This window comes from Phyllobates terribilis, unplaced genomic scaffold (assembly GCF_046119375.1).
Source record: "Phyllobates terribilis strain yellow unplaced genomic scaffold, ASM4611937v1 Scaffold_11__3_contigs__length_659146591, whole genome shotgun sequence".
Taxonomy (NCBI): domain Eukaryota; kingdom Metazoa; phylum Chordata; class Amphibia; order Anura; family Dendrobatidae; genus Phyllobates; species Phyllobates terribilis.
In genome coordinates this window covers 405,549,449-405,572,414 of record NW_027362771.1, presented here as the reverse complement: position 1 = coordinate 405,572,414, position 22,966 = coordinate 405,549,449, and positions in this window count along the sequence as shown.

Genomic DNA, 22,966 nt, shown 5'->3' with positions numbered 1-22,966 from the left:
ACAACCAGGTTCAACACGTGAGCCATACAAGGCACGTGTGTGACATTGCCCCGGCGAAGGGCCGCACCCAGGTTTGCAGCATTGTCGCACACGGCCTTCCCTGGTTTCAGGTCCATTGGAGACAACCATTCATGAAATTGGTTCTCCAGAGCTGACCACAACTCCTCAGCTGTGTGACTCACATTTCCCAGACATTTCAATGTAAAAACCGCCTGATGACGTTGAGCCCTACTGCCAGCATAGTAAGGAGGTGTGCAGGATCCCTTCTGCGCAGTTAGAAAGCTTGTGGCATGACCAGACAGGCTTTGGGTGCAGGTGGAAGACCGAGAGGAGGTTGAGGAGGCAGAAGCAGTGGAGGAAAAATGACATAAAGAGGATTGACGCACAACTCGTGGGGACGGCAAGACTTGGACAGCAGCCCCTTGTCCTGCTGTCACCATAGTTACCCAGTGCCCAGTCAGCGACATGTAACGCCCCTGTCCATGCCTACTCGTCCAAGTGTCTGTGGTGAAATGCACCCTGTCACACACAGAGTTTCTCAAAGAAGCGGTGATGTTGTGTGCGACATGCTGGTGGAGCGCAGGCACACCTTTCTTTGAGAAGTAGTGCCGACTGGGCATCTGGTACTGGGGCACTGCGACGGACATAAGGTCTCGAAAATCCTCTGTGTCCACCAGGCGGAAAGGCAGCATTTCTGTAGCCAAGAGCTTGCAGATGGTGAAATTCAACCTCTTAGCTTTCTCATGGCTAGGAGGAAATGGTCTTTTACTTGTCCACATCTGAGGGACCGAGGGCTGGCTATTGTGCTTAGACGGGGTTGATAAGGGTGTCCCCGGCAAACTGCCGGTCTGTGAGGAAGATGCAGGCGGACATGTTAGGTTGCCTTGATCCAAAGGTGGTGCTATCGATGTCGGACAGCGCTCAAGACCAGCTGGTGTTACCACCTCCAAAGAAAATGATGACCTGCCAATCACGCTGGCTGTTGCGGGTAAAGAGGTGGCAGGTCTGCGCCCCAAAACAGGTGTGACTGCTGTCCCCCCAGTCACAGAGGATGAAGAGGCCGCGGATGCACAAGATATGGCAGACGGTGGTTGGCCCGGCCGGCTAGACCGCATTGTAGCACACTGAGCTTCCCACTGCAACTTATGCTTCATGTCCATGTGCCGGTTCATGCATGAAGTACTCAAACTATGTATTTTTTGGCCTCTACTTAGCTTTTGCTGACAAATGTTACAGATAACACGACTTGGGTCATCTTTATCGATCTGAAAAAATGCCCAGGCTATGCAAGGCTTAGCACCCATGCGACCTGAAGAGCCACCACGACTTGTGGTGAGAGGCAGAGTTGTGTTTGAGGATGCAGTTGTTGACGTGCTTCCAGTACTACGTCTCTGTCCAGGAAGGCGCAACCTGACCTCGTCGTCACTAGCATCTTCCTCCACCTCCTCTGCTGACCTCATCTCTTGGCTGACTGTGGGTTGACAGTAAGTGGGATCTCCGACCTCATCATCATCACCCTGTGCGTTATCACACCCGTCGTCCTCAGAGCCAACCTGTTCCTGCCCTGACAAAAAACTAAAGTTGTCGCTCCAATCAGGTATTTGAGTCTTATCATCGTCTTCCTCATTGTCTCCACCAACAGGAGTTACAGTTTGGGAATGAGGGTCTACATTATGGTCAGAACCTTCTGCGTCTGGTCCTGGATCCGACTCATAAAGATTCTGGGCATCAGTGCAGATCATTTCCTCGTCTGGATTCACAGAAGCGCTGGAGTCGACCTCTGATTCCCAGGCTATAGTATGAGTAAACAGCTCTGCAGACTCAACCATCTGTTCTACCTCATACTCAGACGGGCAGCTGGAGATTTGGGAGCTGTGAGGAAGCAAGTGCGATTTGGGTGACACCTTTGAGGACTGGAGTATTTGTGATGTTGAAGTTGATGTGGAGGAGAGCCCACTTAAAGGAGCACTTGATATCCGTTGAAGCACCTGCTGTTTTTGTGCCTCATCTGGAATTTGTAGCGATTGGCGTGGCCGTAAGAAAGGGATCTTATCACATTGTCCGCTAAAAGAAGTAGACATTTTAGTTTGGCTGGAAGATGGTCTTTCTTCTGCACCTACCCCACGGACACAACCTTTTTTCCCCTTCCCAACACGCCTATTCCCCTTTCCACCAGCAGCAGGCCTTTTTCCACTCATTTTGGTGGTTAACTAATTCACAACTCTGGAGTTGTTTGCACAAAAAAACAATGGATGGTAACCGAGCAGAGCTGAGTGGCCAAACTGTGGTATTAGGCCAAAACTATTGGCTGGGTTAGATGCAGAAAAAAATTATTTTTAATTTGCAACCTGATGGAGGTCAGTATAGATGGACTAATAGACCAAGTCCCACACACCGCTAGAAGCCCAAATATTTTTTCAGAGCTAGATGCAGAAATTTTTTTTATTCAATTTGCAACCTGATGGAGGTCAGTATAGATGGACTAATAGACCAAGTCCCACACACTGCTAGAAGCCCAAATATTTTTTCAGAGCTAGATGCAGAAAAAAATTATTTTTAATTTGCAACCTGATGGAGGTCAGTATAGATGGACTAATAGACCAAGTCCCACACACCGCTAGAAGCCCAAATATTTTTTCAGAGCTAGATGCAGAAAAAAATTATTTTTAATTTGCAACCTGATGGAAGTCAGTATAGATGGACTAATAGACCAAGTCCCACACACCGCTAGAAGCCCAAATATTTTTCAGAGCTAGATGCAGAAAAAAATTATATTCAATTTGCAACCTGCTGGAGGTCAGTATACAAGGACTAATAGAACAAGTCCCACACACTGCTAGAAGCCCAAATATTTTTTCAGAGCTAAATGAAGAAAAAAATTATTTTTAATTTGCAACCTGATGGAGGTCAGTATAGATGGACTAATAGACCAAGTCCCACACACTGCTAGAAGCCCAAATATTTTTTCAGAGCTAGATGCAGAAAAAAATTATTTTTAATTTGCAACCTGATGGAGGTCAGTATAGATGGACTAATAGACCAAGTCCCACACACTGCTAGAAGCCCAAATATTTTTTCAGAGCTAGATGCAGAAAAAAATTATTTTTAATTTGCAACCTGATGGAGGTCAGTATAGATGGACTAATAGACCAAGTCCCACACACCGCTAGAAGCCCAAATATTTTTTCAGAGCTAGATGCAGAAAAAAATTATTTTTAATTTGCAACCTGATGGAAGTCAGTATAGATGGACTAATAGACCAAGTCCCACACACCGCTAGAAGCCCAAATATTTTTCAGAGCTAGATGCAGAAAAAAATTATATTCAATTTGCAACCTGCTGGAGGTCAGTATAGAAGGACTAATAGAACAAGTCCCACACACTGCTAGAAGCCCAAATATTTTTTCAGAGCTAAATGAAGAAAAAAATTATTTTTAATTTGCAACCTGATGGAGGTCAGTATAGATGGACTAATAGACCAAGTCCCACACACTGCTAGAAGCCCAAATATTTTTTCAGAGCTAGATGCAGAAAAAAATTATTTTTAATTTGCAACCTGATGGAGGTCAGTATAGATGGACTAATAGACCAAGTCCCACACACTGCTAGAAGCCCAAATATTTTTTCAGAGCTAGATGCAGAAAAAAATTATTTTTAATTTGCAACCTGATGGAGGTCAGTATAGATGGACTAATAGACCAAGTCCCACACACCGCTAGAAGCCCAAATATTTTTTCAGAGCTAGATGCAGAAAAAAATTATTTTTAATTTGCAACCTGATGGAGGTCAGTATAGATGGACTAATAGAACAAGTCCCACACGCTGCTAGAAGCCCAAATATTTTTTCAGAGATAAATGAAGAAAAAAATTATTTTTAATTTGCAACCTGATGGAGGTCAGTATAGATGGACTAATAGACCAAGTCCCACACACTGCTAGAAGCCCAAATATTTTTTCAGAGCTAGATGCAGAAAAAAATTATTTTTAATTTGCAACCTGATGGAGGTCAGTATAGATGGACTAATAGACCAAGTCCCACACACTGCTAGAAGCCCAAATATTTTTTCAGAGCTAGATGCAGAAAAAATTATATTCAATTTGCAACCTGCTGGAGGTCAGTATAGAAGGACTAATAGAACAAGTCCCACACACTGCTAGAAGCCCAAATATTTTTTCAGAGCTAAATGAAGAAAAAAATTATTTTTAATTTGCAACCTGATGGAGGTCAGTATAGATGGACTAATAGACCAAGTCCCACACACTGCTAGAAGCCCAAATATTTTTTCAGAGCTAGATGCAGAAAAAAATTATATTCAGTTTGCAACCTGATGGAGGTCAGTATAGATGGACTAATAGAATGATGCTATGCCCAAAAGATTTTACTTCACTAGGTGCAGTAAAAAAATTGGTATTCTATACACAGGTGGTATATCTTGCAACACAGATAGGCTACTCCACTGACTAACACACTCTGCAATAGGCCAAAAAGGATTAGCTTTGCTAGATTCCGCCAAATGCTGTGAAAAAAACTTGCACAGCACTGGCACAGACCTGCCTGGCAAAAACTGATAGGAACTGATGTAACCTAGTCCTGAAAAGGACTCCAATTACAATTAGTCTTTACTCCCACAATCTATCTATTTAAGAGCACAGACCTGCCTGATAAAAGTCGTAGGAAATGCTGTAACCTAGTCCTTAAAAGGACTGCAATCACAACTATTCCCTACTCCCAAGCTATCTGTATATTTGTGCGAAAATTGGCTTGAAATTAACAAGGTATAGCGCACACAGCAACAGCGGTGCCGTCTAACACGCAGCTGCAGCAGTGAGAAAATGGTGGCGACGGGGAAAATGGCTTGGTCTTATAGGGCAAGGACATGTGACATACACTGCCAATCACACATGCCCTTGCTTGTGTGAAAAAAAGCACTTCGCTCCGTGTGTGCGCTGCTGATAGGCTGACAGATTGCACCTCCCCACTGCAAATGCGGGAAAGAGAAAAAAAAATGGAGATCTTCATTGTTCCTGCAGAGATCCATCCCCTGCCCCTCCCCCCGCCCCGCTGTACACTCAAACTGCGTATTAACATTAATTTTCATCATTACTGAGAAAAAATCCAGTTATGATTTTGGTGCACGAACAGTTATCGAACATAACCTCGAACAGCCGAATTTTTCTCAAATTGTTCGTGTTCGCCGACCGGCTCGAACACCGCCCAAAACAGCTCGAATTTGAGATTGGCGAACAGTTCGAGTAGAACAACGCTGATCTCTAGTCATGATTACTTCGAATTCTGACAATATGAGGGTCATGCTGCAGGTAGTGCAGCAAGAAGGCACTTATGTGTCTTGCGCATCTCGGAGCCCCAAAATTATTTTCCGGGCTAGATGCAGCTAAAAATTATTATTAATTTTAAATCTGGTGAAGCTTTAGTATAGATGGCCTAATAGGATCAGTGCTGCACACTGCTACAAAGCCCAAATTATTTTCCAGCCAAGATACAGATAAACATGATTAGTAATTTGAAAGCTTAAAACGGTTGGTAGGGTGATTTTAACCAATCATCAAGCTTTTACTCTCCCCAGGATGACACAGGGGTAGAAAAGTCGTTTCGGATCCATGATTTGTTCATCTTTATGAACGTGAGTCTGTCTACATTATCAGTGGAGAGCCGCGTTCGCTTATCTGTCAGCACACCACCAGCAGCGCTGAGCACACGTTCAGACAGAACGCTGGCTGCGGGGCATGACAAGATCTCCAAGGCGTAAGTGGCTAGCTCCGGCCATTTATCCAGATTGGAAGCCCAAAAAGAGCAAGGGTCCAGTGACACAGTCGTGGCTTCAATGTTTACTTGGAGATACTCCTGTACCATCGTCTCTAGGCGTTGACTATGTGTCAGACTTCTTGTCTCCTGTGGCCTTGCAAAGGATGGGCTAAAAAAGTGGTGAAATGATTCCGCAAAATTGATGTTACCAGCAGATACTGTGGTTCTGTTACGGTTTGAGTGCTGAACACTTGACGGTCCCACGGTTGGCAAGTTGGAACTGTGAGATTCACTACGTGCACCACTGGTATTTTGTGGAAAAGCACATGTAAGATTCTGCAACAGTCTCTGCTGATACTCCTGCATGCGTGCATCCCTTTCTATGGCAGGAATAATATCTGCAAATTTACTTTTGTACCGGGGATCTAACAGTGTGGCAACCCAGTAGTCAGGATTATTTCTAATTCTCACAATTCGAGGGTAATGTTGCAGGTAGTGCAGCAAGAAGGCACTCATGTGTGTTGGGCATCCAGGAGCACCAAGTCCCTGTTGTGTTGGTGGCGAGGTATCAATCATGCTTCCTTCCTCTGTCCTCTCCCCCCAACCTCGCACAACAGAAATGTGATCAAGGTCTCCCTCATCTGATGAGTCTTCCATCAGTTCGTCCTCCAATTCTTCCTGGGCTCCTGCACCTTCCTCACTAGTTTGGCTGCTACCATGCGCCCTGGTAAAACCATCTCCCCCACCCTCACATGCCTGCCGCCTTGGTGCTGCCGACCGTCTGGACCTTGCAGATGTTAGCCGTTCCGCATACAACTCCTCCTCCTCTACTTCCTCCACCTCCTCTTGTGCCACCACCTGACTCCGAATTCTGTTTAACATGTGCTCCAGCATGTAAATCACCGGAAAAGTCATGCTGATAATGGCATCGTCAGCACTAAACATCTTCGTCGCCATTTCAAAACTGTGCAGAAGGGTGCATAGGTCCCTGATCTGAGACCACTCCTCCAGCGTGATTTGCCCCACCTCTGAATCTCGTTGGCCCAGGCTATACGTCAGAACGTATTGCACCAGGGCTTGTCGGTGCTGCCACAGTCGCTGCAACATGTGCAGAGTTGAATTCCACCGGGTAGGCACATCGCATTTTAGCCGGTGAAGTGGCAGGCCCAACGACTTCTGTAGAGATGTAAGTCGCTGAGCTGCGGGATGCGAACGGCGGAAGTGAGCACACAGCGACCGTGCCCTCTGCAGAAGGCCATCTAGTCTGGGATAGTGGGCTAAAAATTGCTGGACAACCAGGTTCAACACGTGAGCCATACAAGGCACGTGTGTGACATTGCCCCGGCGAAGGGCCGCACCCAGGTTTGCAGCTTTGTCGCACACGGCCTTCCCTGGTTTCAGGTCCAGTGGAGACAACCATTCATGAAATTGGTTCTCCAGAGCTGACCACAACTCCTCAGGTGTGTGACTCACATTTCCCAGACATTTCAATGTAAAAACCGCCTGATGACGTTGAGCCCTACTGCCAGCATAGTAAGGAGGTGTGCAGGATCCCTTCTGCGCAGTTAGAAAGCTTGTGGCATGACCAGACAGGCTTTGGGTGCAGGTGGAAGACCGAGAGGAGGTTGAGGAGGCAGAAGCAGTGGAGGAACTTTGACATAAAGAGGATTGACGCACAACTCGTGGGGACGGCAAGACTTGGACAGTAGCCCCTTGTCCTGCTGTCACCATAGTTACCCAGTGCCCAGTCAGCAACATGTAACGCCCCTGTCCATGCCTACTCGTCCAAGTGTCTGTGGTGAAATGCACCCTGTCACACACAGAGTTTCTCAAAGAAGCGGTGATGTTGTGTGCGACATGCTGGTGGAGCGCAGGCACACCTTTCTTTGAGAAGTAGTGCCGACTGGGCATCTGGTACTGGGGCACTGCGACGGACATAAGGTCTCGAAAATCCTCTGTGTCCACCAAGCGGAAAGGCAGCATTTCTGTAGCCAAGAGCTTGCAGATGGTGAAATTCAACCTCTTAGCTTTCTCATGGCTAGGAGGAAATGGTCTTTTACTTGTCCACATCTGAGGGACCGAGGGCTGGCTATTGTGCTTAAACGGGGTTGATAAGGGTGTCCCCGGCAAACTGCCGGTCTGTGAGGAAGATGCAGGCGGACATGTTAGGTTGCCTTGATCCAAAGGTGGTGCTATCGATGTCGGACAGCGCTCAACACCAGCTGGTGTTCCCACCTCCAAAGAAAATGATGACCTGCCAATCACGCTGGCTGTTGCGGGTAAAGAGGTGGCAGGTCTGCGCCCCAAAACAGGTGTGACTGCTGTCCCCCCAGTCACAGAGGATGAAGAGGCCGCGGATGCACAAGATATGGCAGACGGTGGTTGGCCCGGCCGGCTCGGCCGCATTGTAGCACACTGAGCTTCCCACTGCAACTTATGCTTCATGTCCATGTGCCGGTTCATGCATGAAGTACTCAAACTCTGTATTTTTTGGCCTCTACTTAGCTTTTGCTGACAAATGTTACAGATAACACGAGTTGGGTCATCTTTATCGATCTGAAAAAATGCCCAGGCTATGCAAGGCTTAGCACCCATGCGACCTGAAGAGCCACCATGACTTGTGGTGAGAGGCAGAGTTGTGTTTGAGGATGCAGTTGTTGACGTGCTTCCAGTACCACGTCTCTGTCCAGGAAGGCGCAACCTGACCTCGTCGTCACTAGCATCTTCCTCCACCTCCTCTGCTGATCTCATCTCTTGGCTGACTGTGGGTTGACAGTAAGTGGGATCTCCAACCTCATCATCATCACCCTGTGTGTTATCACACCCGTCGTCCTCAGAGCCAACCTGTTCCTGCCCTGACAAGAAACTAAAGTTGTCGCTCAAATCAGGTATTTGAGTCTTATCATCGTCTTCCTCATTGTCTCCACCAACAGGAGTTACAGTTTGGGAATGAGGGTCTACATTATGGTCAGAACCTTCTGCGTCTGGTCCTGGATCCGACTCATAAAGATTCTGGGCATCAGTGCAGATCATTTCCTCGTCTGGATTCACAGAAGCGCTGGAGTCGACCTCTGATTCCCAGGCTATAGTATGAGTAAACAGCTCTGCAGACTCAACCATCTGTTCTACCTCATACTCAGACGGGCAGCTGGAGATTTGGGAGCTGTGAGGAAGCAAGTGCGATTTGGGTGACACCTTTGAGGATTGGAGTGTTTGTGATGTTGAAGTTGATGTGGAGGAGAGCACACTTAAAGGAGCACTTGATATCTGTTGAAGCACCTGCTGTTTTTGTGCCTCATCTGGAATTTGTAGCGATTGGCGTGGCCGTAAGAAAGGGATCTTATCACATTGTCCGCTAAAAGAAGTAGACATTTTAGTTTGGCTGGAAGATGGTCTTTCTTCTGCAGATGTTACTGTTGCTTTAACACCTACCCCACGGACACAACCTTTTTTCCCCTTCCCAACACGCCTATTCCCCTTTCCACCAGCAGCAGGCCTTTTTCCACTCATTTTGGTGGTTAACTAATTCACAACTCTGGAGTTGTTTGCACAAAAAAACAATGGATGGTAACCGAGCAGAGCTGAGTGGACAAACTGTGGTATTAGGCCAAAACTATTGGCTGGGTTAGATGCAGAAAAAAATTATATTCAATTTGCAACCTGATGGAGGTCAGTATAGATGGACTAATACAACAAGTCCCACACACAGCTAGAAGCCCAATATTTTTTCAGAGGTAGATGCAGAAAAAAATATATTCAGTTTGCAACCTGATGGAGGTCAGTATAGATGGATTAATAGAACAAGACCCACACACAGCTAGAAGCCCAATATTTTTTCAGAGCTAGATGCAGAAAAAAATTATATTCAGTTTGCAACCTGATGGAGGTCAGTAGAGATGGATTAATAGAACAAGACCCACACACAGCTAGAAGCCCAATATTTTTTCAGAGCTAGATGCAGAAAAAAATTATATTCAGTTTGCAACCTGATGGAGGTCAGTATAGATGGATTAATAGAACAAGACCCACACACAGCTAGAAGCCCAATATTTTTTCAGAGCTCGATGCAGAAAAAAATTATATTCAGTTTGCAACCTGATGGAGGTCAGTATAGATGGATTAATAGAACAAGACCCACACACAGCTAGAAGCCCAATATTTTTTCAGAGCTAGATGCAGAAAAAAATTATATTCAGTTTGCAACCTGATGGAGGTCAGTATAGATGGATTAATAGAACAAGAACCACACACAGCTAGAAGCCCAATATTTTTTCAGAGCTTGATGCAGAAAAAAATTATATTCAGTTTGCAACCTGATGGAGGTCAGTATAGATGGATTAATAGAACAAGACCCACACACAGCTAGAAGCCCAATATTTTTTCAGAGCTAGATGCAGAAAAAAATTATATTCAGTTTGCAACCTGATGGAGGTCAGTATAGATGGATTAATAGAACAAGACCCACACACAGCTAGAAGCCCAATATTTTTTCAGAGGTAGATGCAGAAAAAAATATATTCAGTTTGCAACCTGATGGAGGTCAGTATAGATGGACTAATACAACAAGTCCCACACACAGCTAGAAGCCCAATATTTTTTCAGAGGTAGATGCAGAAAAAAATATATTCAGTTTGCAACCTGATGGAGGTCAGTATAGGTGGACTAATAGAACAAGTCCCACACACTGCTAGAAGGCCAAATATTTTTTCAGAGCTAGATGCAGAAAAAAATTATATTCAGTTTGCAACCTGATGGAGGTCAGTATAGATGGATTAATAGAACAAGACCCACACACAGCTAGAAGCCCAATATTTTTTCAGAGCTAGATGCAGAAAAAAATTAGATTCAGTTTGCAACCTGATGGAGGTCAGTATAGATGGACTAATAGAATGATGCTATGCCCAAAAGATTTTACTTCACTAGGTGCAGTAAAAAAATTGGTATTCTATACACAGGTGGTATATCTTGCAACACAGATAGGCTACTCCACTGACTAACACACTCTGCAATAGGCCAAAAAGGATTAGCTTTGCTAGATTCAGCCAAATGCTGTGAAAAAAACTTGCACAGCACTGGCACAGACCTGCCTGGCAAAAACTGATAGGAACTGATGTAACCTAGTCCTGAAAAGGACTTCATTTACAATTAGTCTTTACTCCCACAACCTATCTATTTTAGAGCACAGACCTGCCTGATAAAAGTCGTAGGAAATGCTGTAACCTAGTCCTTAAAAGGACTGCAATCACAACTATTCCCTACTCCCAAGCTATCTGTATATTTGTGCGAAAATTGGCTTGAAATTAACAAGGTATAGCGCACACAACAACAGCGGTGCCGTCTAACACGCAGCTGCAGCAGTGAGAAAATGGTGGCGACGGGGAAAATGGCTTGGTCTTATAGGGCAAGGACATGTGACATACACTGCCAATGACACATGCCCTTGCTTGTGTGAAAAAAAGCACTTCGCTCCATGTGTGCGCTGCTGATAGGCTGACAGATTGCACCTCCCCACTGTAAATGCGGGAAAGAGAAAAAAAAATGGAGATCTTCATTGTTCCTGCAGAGATCCATCCCCTGCCCCTCCCCCCACCCCGCTGTACACTCAAACTGCGTATTAACATTAATTTTCATCATTACTGAGAAAAAATCCAGTTATGATTTTGGTGCACGAACAGTTATCGAACATAACCTCGAACAGCCGAATTTTTCTCAAATTGTTCGTGTTCGCCGAACGGCTCGAACACCGCCCAAAACAGCTCGAATTTGAGATTGGCGAACAGTTCGAGTAGAACAACGCTCATCTCTAGTTGAGACTACTACGAGATTTCACTGTATATCACTTGAATCTTGGATTTCTATTCACAAACTGAGACTATTGCTCCCATTTTCAGCCTGGTACATCAGCATTGAAGTAGTATAGTACAATCGCATTAGGCCTTTTTGTATCCCTTTGCTGTGTGCTCTAAATTCTCTTATCCCTACACAGTAAAAGCATAAAATTGCATTCCTAGGCCTGCCTGTGATAGTCCCCCTGATTGGCTGTGCTACAATATGTGATTGGATTGCTGCAGGGCATTTTGGGGAAACCCATGCTGCCATGCCCAATGTCATTAGCCCCTTTACTAAGTGTGTGGCATATGTGAAATGGCATTGAGCAATTTTTTTGCCATTCCTTGTAAGTCCAATTGTATCGCAGATTGTTTGAATTTGCGTTGAACTGTGGATTTCAGAAAAGTCAAATCAAATTTGATCCGCTGCATATTGTTCTGCTCATCTCTACCGGTGAATGTTTTTTTCCATGATATATATTGGCAGGATTACATCTTTGATTACACAAGTTTGTCTACTGATAAATTTTGTCTCCTCTTTATAGGGCTTCAGTAGGCGACACACATCCTTCATTAGTTGCCGATGTTGAATCACAAACTAACCCACGCTTCTGTTTTACTGCTGCATAATGTAGTTCACCATCGCGTTATGCTGTTCATACAAACTCGGCAACATATACAGCATTGAGTTGAGTTTCAGGGGGTTGCGATGTCACAATCCAGGAGGCGCTCTCGCAGCCTGTTTTTTTTTTTTTGCAAATCTGAAGGGCGTGCTGTGCTAAATAAGAACTATTGAAAATTGTTTGACACTTTTCTCGCCATAGCCAACACCTTCCTCAAGCATGTATATTTGTGAAAGAAATATTGCACTAGTAAATACAGGACCTTGGCCATGAGCGTGAGTTACTTTGCCTGACCGCATGTCATATGTGCAATGTATAGCCAGTGTCTGCAATCTTCAACTCTGATGACCACAAATTCTCATCACCCGTGTCTGGTTCCCAGGTTTTGATCATCACAGAGTCATCAAAATTATCATTCAATCAGCATAATCATCTTTACAATGGTGTTCTCCCTCTCCTCCGGCGACATATCGTCCAAGAACAAAGGTTGACTGTTTCTTCCAAAACATCAACTGGAAGAAGTTTTTCTGGAGTGCTTTGTTCCTTAGCCCCCAGGGTGCTGTAGGCTAGGGGACTATGGGGCAGAACAGAAGCACGTGTCACTGATGGATTGGAAATTTCATTATGTATAACATTAAATGTTATGGCGGATTAGGAGGTGGACTGAACAGAACACTGACTCCCTAGTTGATGGTGTTGTTGTCAAAAGCTACATCATCCAGCTGTGATTGAGATGAGTGAGATTGACCAGTGAGATTGACCAACCTTTCAAAATTATGATATAAAGAGAAATGCTAGGCATTGAGGAGTTCACGTGACAGAGAGAAAGGCTTGTTCAATAACAGCCTGTTGTAATATCAGTCTGGTGTGTATTTGTCTCCAATTTGACAATTTAAACAGGTGTAGGGAAAACAGATATGCACATGTCTTGATTTACTGTAATAATTATTTTTTATATTTTTGGGATATTTCACATGATTTACCACTGGCCAAAAATTTTAAACTAATGGCAGAAGATAAATAACACAGTGTTAAAAACGCTGCAACACACTACAGAATGTTTTTTTGAAGATATGTTACCAAAATGAAAATTGAAATAGGTAGGCGAAAAGATAAATGTGTGCGTCTATTTTTTTATCACTTTTCTTTCAATTTTGGAGTGGGAGGAGATATTTTTGGTATAAAATTCTACCACCCTTAACAAAAAAATGCTTAACCCTAAATAAAGAGGTGGGTATTTAGGTGCATACATGAGACTAAGTTGCAGCAACAGCAAGCATTATTGTTGTTAAATGGGATTAGCCAAAAATTTGCAAAACATTAATATTTTATTTTTTTATTTTTTATATTTTTTTAATTCTTTTAAACAATTATGATCCTCCCCTTCAAACACACTAAAACATGATTTAAAGAATCTGAAAATGCTATGTTGCAAAGTTTCCTTGAAGTGGGTTCACCACTGCGGCCAGTATTGTCATGGGGTGTTTCTAATTTCGATAATTAAAATAAGTATTCAAAATTTTAAAGTTATATTTAATTTTAAAGATAAAAATAGCCATATGCCTTTGCTAAATAAGATGAGACCAGAAAATCTAGGTAAAATTACATCCCAAAAGCAAGCACCTGCAACTGGTTGTTGCATCCAGGTGGCATGTGTAAATGATTAATTCTAGACTATAAGAGGAATGAAGTGGGCTAGAAAAAGTATTTTAACCAAAGTGCACACTTTGGTAGGTAAACACTTGTGGTTACATTTCACAATTTTGGAAATTTCTCTTAAAACTTCCCCAAAAATTTATTTGTACATCTCAAAATACAGGAATCATACTTTCAGTGACACACAAGCTTTGAATGCAGAATTTGATTCTATTTACAAAATTACCACTGAGTGGTTTAATAATGCTCCTCCTTGCTTGCACTGTGTGGAAAAAAATGTCATTATTAAGGTGCTATAGTTTCAGTATAACATAGATCACCGAGTGACCAGCAGCGACATCAGTTGCCTATATATCACTTAAATCTTTGGATTGGTATTCACAGACTCATCCTATCACTCTCTTTTTAATACTCACTGACTCTACAGCTGTGTGCAATGGCGCTGGGACATTTTTTCTTTTTATCGTGTTGGAATTTGCATTAAGCTGCAAATTTCAGGAATTAGACTCAAACTCAATCCTCCATGTATTAATCCACCTAAGTAACAGTTCTAACATTGCAGCATTTTTTTATACCTGCCTAAAACTTTTGCACAGTACTGTATGTATTTACTAAGTGAAAGTAGATCACTATCATGATAATCAATCATGTGAAAAAAATATCGGCATAGTTAAAATTGAATATTTTCTATGCTACTGTACAGTAAATATCTAAAATTTAATTAAAAGCCCTTCATAAATCAGCCATAGCTAATTATGTTTAATAAAAGTGGCTGCAGTAACCAATTGTAATTTATGGCTCTCTTGATTCTGTGTACTTTAGTCGGTTACACAGATTTCTTTTTTGTTATGTTTTTAAAAATTATTTAAGTTTGTATGTATGTCACTTAGGATTTCAACTTTAAAGGTCACTTAGTCTTCCAAAAGCAATTATATATCAAATAACAAATCATCTTTGCATTAATTATAGATTGCAAATGAAATCCAGTTCAAATGCATTACATCATTATCGCCAGGAATAACTTTAGTGATATGTATTTGCTTACGGGTTCTCCCTTTCGTGCCATAAAAAGGGAAAAGTAAACATTTATATAGCATGTTTAATCAAAAAAATAGCCCTTACCTTTCTTATAGCTGTGAATATGTTCATTTTAGTTGTTGTTAATAAGCAACAACATTCACATGTTGCTCACAGGAGTGAGTAGGAAAGTTTTTTTTATCTTTGTACAGTTCAAATCAGCATTGGCCTTAGCGCACTATTGTGAGTTTGTGTGTCTGTGCATATGTGTGTGCCTATTTATATATGCAAAAAAATAGCCAAATGAATGAATACAAAAACAAATATAAAGTTGACTAAATGATTAGAAAAAATTACCCTTCTTCGACAATTCCCACTGGAACTTTGCAAACATTGCTTTTGTATGGTAGTATTTAAAATGAGTGATGTGATATACCCAGCATTAACTCAATTATTACAATGATGGACTAAATCCTTAATGGGGAGAAGTCTCATGTAAATGCAATAGTTATGTCAGTTGTGTGTTTGCAGTACACACCATCATACTTATGCGAGGGACAGCCACCACAATTGATAAAATCCAACTAAAAACTCCTGACTAGTGATGAGCAAGTATGTTCTGTTAACCCTTTCAGCGAGCATGCTCGGGTAGTCGCCGGTATCTTCAGCGTGCTCGGGCGTTATGTTTTAGTCACTCCGTGCGCATTATTTGCGACTGTTTGACAGCTTCGACAGGCATTCCTCACAGGTATTAAAACTGTCAAACAGTCGCAAATCATGTGCACAGCGTGACTCAAACATAACACCTGAGCACACTGAAGATACTCAGAAAACTCCCAAGCATGCTTGTAAATCTCGAGTAATGAACATGCTCGCTCATCACTACTCCTGACATGTTTCTCCACTTAACGGGGTTCATCACTGATACTGGAGCTTATAATGCGAAGCTTCTGTATCTGTAATGAAGGCAGTAACCCTGATGAAGCTTGTTTCGCATATACTGTACAGAAGTTATGTGGTGGGCCACTGGGGAGGTGCCAGATGTTGCAGAAGGGCAAGCTGGGGTGTGTAGCCTCCCTGGCAGCAGATAATGATGTCACAGTAGCTGAAATGGGTCGCTGGACCCCTCAATGCTTCCCTCATGTCCACAACAATTTAAAAAGTGGGAGGTGGCACTTGTGGATGGTATAGGCCTCCCGGGGGCACTCCTGTAGCAGTGGTGTCTGGGTGCAGGTTTTGGAGTGCCCGTGATGTTTATGCAATCTCAAGCAGCCAGACACGCAGGTGAACTTGTAAACATAACAATTTTACTGAAGGAGGTAACAGGGTACAGTCTCTCTTACAGGCAAAGTTCACAGAATATTGTGCATACGAAAATTATGGTTTTCTTCTCATGATAAAAGCATTGTTATTGTCCAGGGCGGCTGGAGCAGAGTTCTTTTCACTTGCTTGTACAGGAAATGCTATGCACGGTCCAGGAAATATTGAACGGATTCAGGGAGCTTCACAAATTGGCTCTCTGTGGAAAACACACAAAAGTGTGGATGTGCTCACAGTTTTTATCCCACCGTTTCCTCTTGCAGGGGAAAGGTTTAAGCAAAGTCGGTGGCATGGCAGCCATGTGGATCTGGTCCTGGCTAGAAGCGATCAGGACAACCAGAGGGAAGGAGAGTCCATGTACAGCATTCTCTCTGCTGACTAGAAGACACTTCACTCTTTTTGTGAAGGAGAATATGTAAGGAAAAATGTCCCCTCAGCGTAGACTGGCATTGAAAACTCTTCTCTGAGAGAATAATGTCTCATCTCAATCTTCCTGAGGCAGCAGGAACCGCCCACAACTGGTTTTTACCAGCGTTCAGTCAGAGAGCCCTGAGCTGGGAGACTCCTTCCAGCCGTTGCTATGGCAGCTTGTGGTGAGTAGAATAATCATACTTCATATAAACACATTGACCAGTAGATGGCAGGAAAGCACAATTTACAATGCAATGTATTATATCCCCTAATTCAGTGCACAAAATGGAACAAATTTAATACAACACTACAACTGTCTCATTTAGCAGTAGTAGAACGGGTACCAGGATGCCACAGTTACAGCTATAAATCTCTGTAATCCTGAAAAAGCTAATTTAGCAATGAAACATCATGAAGAGAAGCTGAAGGAGAGGGGGAGCTTGTGTGTCACCTGATATCAATTGCTATCCCTTGCACAAGTAAGGTAGTGTGTACTGCAGTTACATAACCAACATAAATATTGCAGCAATAGGAAAGTTGATAAATTAGGGACTTAGTCCACCTACTGTATTTTAATAATTTAGTTAGTGTTGAGTATACCATGTCACTCTTTTTAAATGATACCTAAAATAATAATGTTTAAAAATGACAGTCGATATATGTTTCTGTTCATTTGGACAATTGTATATGTATCTTTTATAATTTACCACTACACCAGGGTCCTAACCCTAATCTTAATTTATATTTTGTGCATTTTTAATGTTTATACTTAAATAGTAGTAGAAGTAATAATAGTGGAAATAATAGAAGTCATATTAGCATGTGGAATAATAGAGTTTTTGGAAAGCAAAATTCCACCTACATTCCTATTCAAAAACATCAGTTAGCTTTCATAGGCGCAGAAGAGAGATGAGTGGAACAATTTGTGGAGAATCAAGTTCAAGTCAAATTTTCTGAAATTTGCGGTTTCACGCAAATTCTAACATTTTTAGATTCGATTCAAGGTTTATAAAAAAAAAACCTTGCCCAGCACCATTTCTCACATTGTTGAATCATTATAGAACGGGCAAACGTCATTTTGCAATGCCACGCAGGCTTCCCCATAATACTGCCTTGTACAGTGGAGGTTAGCACCTGGGCCATCACAGATCAGCAGTTCCCAGCAGAAATTAGTTTAGCTAGCAGAGTAATTTTCATCTCCAGAGCCATTAAGTAAGTCTCTTTCATCTGTAGAGCGTAAGCTCTTGTGTTCAGTGGGGTCCTCACTCTGCTGTAGAGTGTAAGCTCTCTCTTGCCTATAAAGAATAAACTCTTATAGTCAGCTTTCTCTCACGCTCCTCTACCTTACTTATATTTTAGGAGCATTAACAAGCTTTCCACTATTGAAATCTGATCAAATTTGTTTGTCACAAATCAAATTTTGGGAGAGAGCTTGGCGAAGTTTGGGAATTTGAATTTAAAAATATAAATTCTTCTCTAGTGCAAAATATTGATAATCTATCAAGATTAAATGCATACACCCAGGGCCGGACTGGGTTAAAAAAGCAGTCATGCCACGCAAACCCCACCAGCCCACATACTATAACAACTCCACGCCCCGATCAGTGCATTTTGCTTTTACGTTGTCGTGCCTTTCACCACTCTCTTAAAGGAGTTATTTGAAGAGCCACATGTGAATGGCGCCGCAGTGCGTATGATCAACCACAGCTCCATTTACATGTTGCTCTTCAGTGCTCCGTTTCTCAGGATCGTCAGAGATAGGGGATAACTTTCAAACTTGGAATAGCCCATTTAAACAGGCATTTCATGATTTATTTTTATATGTAGAAAATAATAAACCAATAATGACAATCCAGAAGTCCAATGCCACCAAGGGCTTGCGCAAACAAGCGCATAAATCAGGCGTGTGTTATCCAATGTTTTATCAGATTGCACACTGACCAATGTCCTGCAATGAGGCTGTAGAGAGAAACATTTTTTTTCTCACACTGATTCGGTGTGAGAAAAAAATCGTATCATGCTGCGATTTGACTGTGAAATTGGATGAGACTCACTCATTCAAGTCTATGAGTACGAAAAAAAAACGGATGCCACAGTATAGCATCCAATATGTACGGATACATTACAATTCTGCAACATAGGAAATTGTAAATGGTCGTGTAAAAGATTAATAGCTGCTGAGAAAAAAAAGAAAACTGACAAGTGAGAAGAAAATCGGCCCACTTTTCTGGATGAAAATAATAGATACTTATATATGATGCACATATAAGGAATATATGCATAGTGCAAGGCCAAAGATTTCACTTCTTACATTACATGAGTGATATCTATTGTAAATTCTACAATAGCTCAGAAACCAGTGAATCCTCACAGCGCACAGTGCAGACCGGACAATATAGTCCTCCATACAGTATTATGGACCTCACATAGTCCTCTATACAGTATTACGGACCCCACACAGTCCTCCATACAGTATTATGGCACCACATAATCCTCCATACAGTATTATGGGCACCACATAGTCTTTTATACAGTTTTATGGGACCCCATAGTCCTTCATACAGTATTATGGGCCCTACATAGTTCTCCATACAGTATTATTGCCCACACATAGTCCTCCATTCAGAATAATGGGCCCCACATAGTCCTCCATACAGAATACTGGGCCCCACATAGTCCTACATACAAAATAATGGGCACCACATAGTCCTCCATACAGTATTATGGGCCCCACATAGTCCTCCATACAGTATTATGGGCACCACATAGTCCTCCATAAAGTATTATAATCACCACATAGTCCTCCATACAGTATTATGGGCACCACATAGTCCTTTATACAGTATTATGAGCCCTACATAGTACTCCATACAAAATAATGGGCACCACATAGTCCTCTATACAGAACACTGGGCCCCACATAGTCCTCCATACAGTATAATGGGCCCCACATAGTCCACCATACAGTATTTTCATAGAATCATAGAATCATAGAATGGCAGAGTTGGAAGGGACTTCCTGGGTCATCTGGTCCAACCCCCTGCTCAAAGCAGGATTCACTTACTCTTCTCAGACAGATGTCTGTCCAGCCTCTGTTTGAAGACGTCCATTGAAGGGGAACTCACCACCTCTCGTGGCAGCCTGTTCCACTCATTAATCACCCTAACTGTCAAAAAGTTTTTTCTAATATCTAATCTGTGTCTCCTCCCATTTAGTTTCATCCCATTGCTTCTAGTCTTTCCTTGTGCAAATGAGAATAAAGATGATCCTTCTACAATGTGACAGCCCTTGACATATTTGTAGACAGCTATTAAGTCTCCTCTCAGTCTTCTTTTTTGCAAGCTAAACATTCCCAAATCCTGCAACCGTTCCTCATAGGACATGGTTTGCAGACCAGTCACCATTCTGGTCGCTCTTCTCTGAACTTGCTCCAGCTTGTCTATGTCTTTTTTAAAATGTGGTGCCCAAAACTGTACACAGTATTCCAGATGAGGTCTGACCAAAGAGGAGTAAAGACCGATAATGACTTCAAGTGATCTAGACTGTATGCTTCTGTTAATACATCCCAGAATTGTATTTGCCTTTTTTGCTGCTGCATCACACTGTTGACTCATGTTCAGTCTATGATCTATTAGTATACCTAAGTCTTTTTCACATGTACTGTTGCTTAGCTCTATTCCTCCCATTCTGTATATGCTTTTTTCATTTTTATTGCCCAGATGTAGCACTTTGCATTTTTCCCTGTTAAAAACCATTCTGTTGGTTGCTGCCCACTGCTCCAGTTTATTTAGGTCTTTTTGAATCCTCTCTCTCTCTTCTCTAGTATTAGCTATCCCTCCTAGCTTTGTGTCATCAGCAAATTTAATCAGTTTACCCTCAATTCCTTCATCTAAATCATTGATAAAGATGTTGAACAATACAGGTCCCAGGACGGAGCCCTGTGGTACCCCACTTGAGACATTCATCCAGCTGGATGTGAAGCCATTTACAATCACCCTTTGAGTCCGATCACTAAGCCAGTTATGAATCCACCTAACAGTTGCCTGGTCCATTGCATACTTGGTCAATTTTTCAATAAGGATGGTGTGAGATACTTTGTCAAATGCTTAGCTGAAGTCAAGATATACTATATCTACAGCATTTCCCTGATCCACCCAGTCAGTGATTCTGTCATAGAAGGAAATTAAGTTAGTCTGACATGACTTGTTAGTTACAAACCCATGCTGACTCTGGTTAATCACTTCATTCTTATCCATGTACTTACATACATGTTGTTTAATAATTTGTTCAAAGATCTTTCCTGGTATAGAAGTCAGACTCACCGGCCTATAGTTCCCTGGGTCCACTTTCTTCCCCTTTTTGAAGATAGGAACAACATTTGCTCTTCTCCAGTCTTCTGGGACTTCTCCTGTTCTCCAAGAATTTTCAAAGATTATGGAGAGTGGTTATAAAATTTCTTCTACGATCTCCTTCAGTACTCTGGGGTGTAATTCATCTGGACCAGGAGACTTGAACTCATTTATGTTAGCTAAATATTCCCTCATAATCTTTCTGTTTACAGATTATTTGGATTCTTCTATTCCTTTAAAAGGACAGTGAAGATCAGTTGATGTTACATTTTCTTTCTGAGAGAAAACAGATGCAAAATAGGAATTAAAAAGTTCGGCCTTCTCAACATCCTCTCTTACCATTTCTCCATTTTCATCCTGTAAAAATCCTATAGCATCTTTGACTTTTCTTTTACTTTTGACATACCCCAAAATTCTTTTTTATTGCTTTTGACATCTCTTGCAAGCCTTAATTCATTGTCAGCTTTAGCTAAGCTGATACGTGCCCTACAGGATCTGCAGACTGCATTATAATCTTCTTTAGATATGCCTCCCTCTTTCCATTTAATAAACATTTCTTTCTTTCTTTTTAGCATGTGTTTAAGTTCTGTGTTCATCCATCCTGGTTTCCTTAAATGCTTCCCATTCTTCCTACTTTTCGGGATTGTTAACGATTGTGCTTTGAGAATCTCATTTTTAAAAATTTCCCATCCTTCCTGGACATTTTTGTCCTTAAGGACATCCAGCCATTGGATCCCTCCTATTCTCTTTCTGAGTCTCTTAAAATCTGCCTTTCTAAAATCTAACCTTGAAGTTTGAGTCTTCACATGTCTTCCTCCTCTAGTTATCCAAAATTCTATAATAGCATGATCGCTGCCTCCTAGGGTCCCAGCCACCTTTACCTCCTCAACCATTTCCTCCCTGTTTATAAGGATTAGATCCAAAGTAGCAGATCCCCTTGTTTTCTCCCCTACCTTTTGGAAGATAAAGTTGTCAGCAAGAGAGGATAAGAATTTGCTTGACCTGTTAGTTTTACTTGAGAGAGATTCCCAACAAATGTCTGGATAGTTGAAATCTCCCATGACCACTACGTCATATTTTTTGGAGAACTTGGTCATTTGATACATAAAGAGTTCATCCATATCTTCAGCTTGCCCAGGTGGCCTGTAGTAAATGCCTACAATGGTGTCCTTTCCGTTGTTCTCTCCTTGTATTCTTACCCAAACAGTTTCCACAGAACTCCCAGTCTCTGAAGCTTCAATCTCTGTGCAGATATACGCTTTTCTAACATACAATGCGACACCTCCTCCTCGTTTATCAAGTCTGTTTCTTGCAAATAAGTTGTATCCTTTTAGCCTTTTATTCCACATAGTCCTTCATACAGTATTATGAGCCCTACATAGTCCTCCATACAGTATTATGGGCCCCACATAGTCCTCCATACAGAATAATGGGCCCCACATAGTCCTCCATACAGAATAATGGGCCCTACATAGTCCTCCATACAGAATAATGGCCCTACATAGTTCTCCATACAGAATAATGGGCACCACATAGTCCTCCATACAGTATTATGGGCCCCACATAATCCTCCATACAGTATTATGGGCCCCACATAGTCCTCCATACAGAAAAATGGGCCCCACATAGTCTTTCATACAGAATAATACAGATACACATTCATAATTAGAGAAGATATTGAGATTTACACCATGTATATGTGGCACCCCAGGGGTCTGGTTGCCACAGTGGTAGAAATACCATGTCTGACAGCGAGCATGGGCTTTCCTGGCCAGTAGCACTATTGCATGCAACGCCTCCAGCCCCAGTCCAGGTAGGGAAGGAACCTGCCCTTTATAAACTGGATCTGGGGCAGACAAGGAGAAAACCGCGTTCACCACCCCGATGGGTCTCAGCGAATTCAACTGTATGCTGTTCGGGCTCTGCAACGCACCAGGAACCTTCCAGCGGTTGATGGAGTGCTGTCGGGGGCACAGGAATTTCGAGACGGTCCTGCTA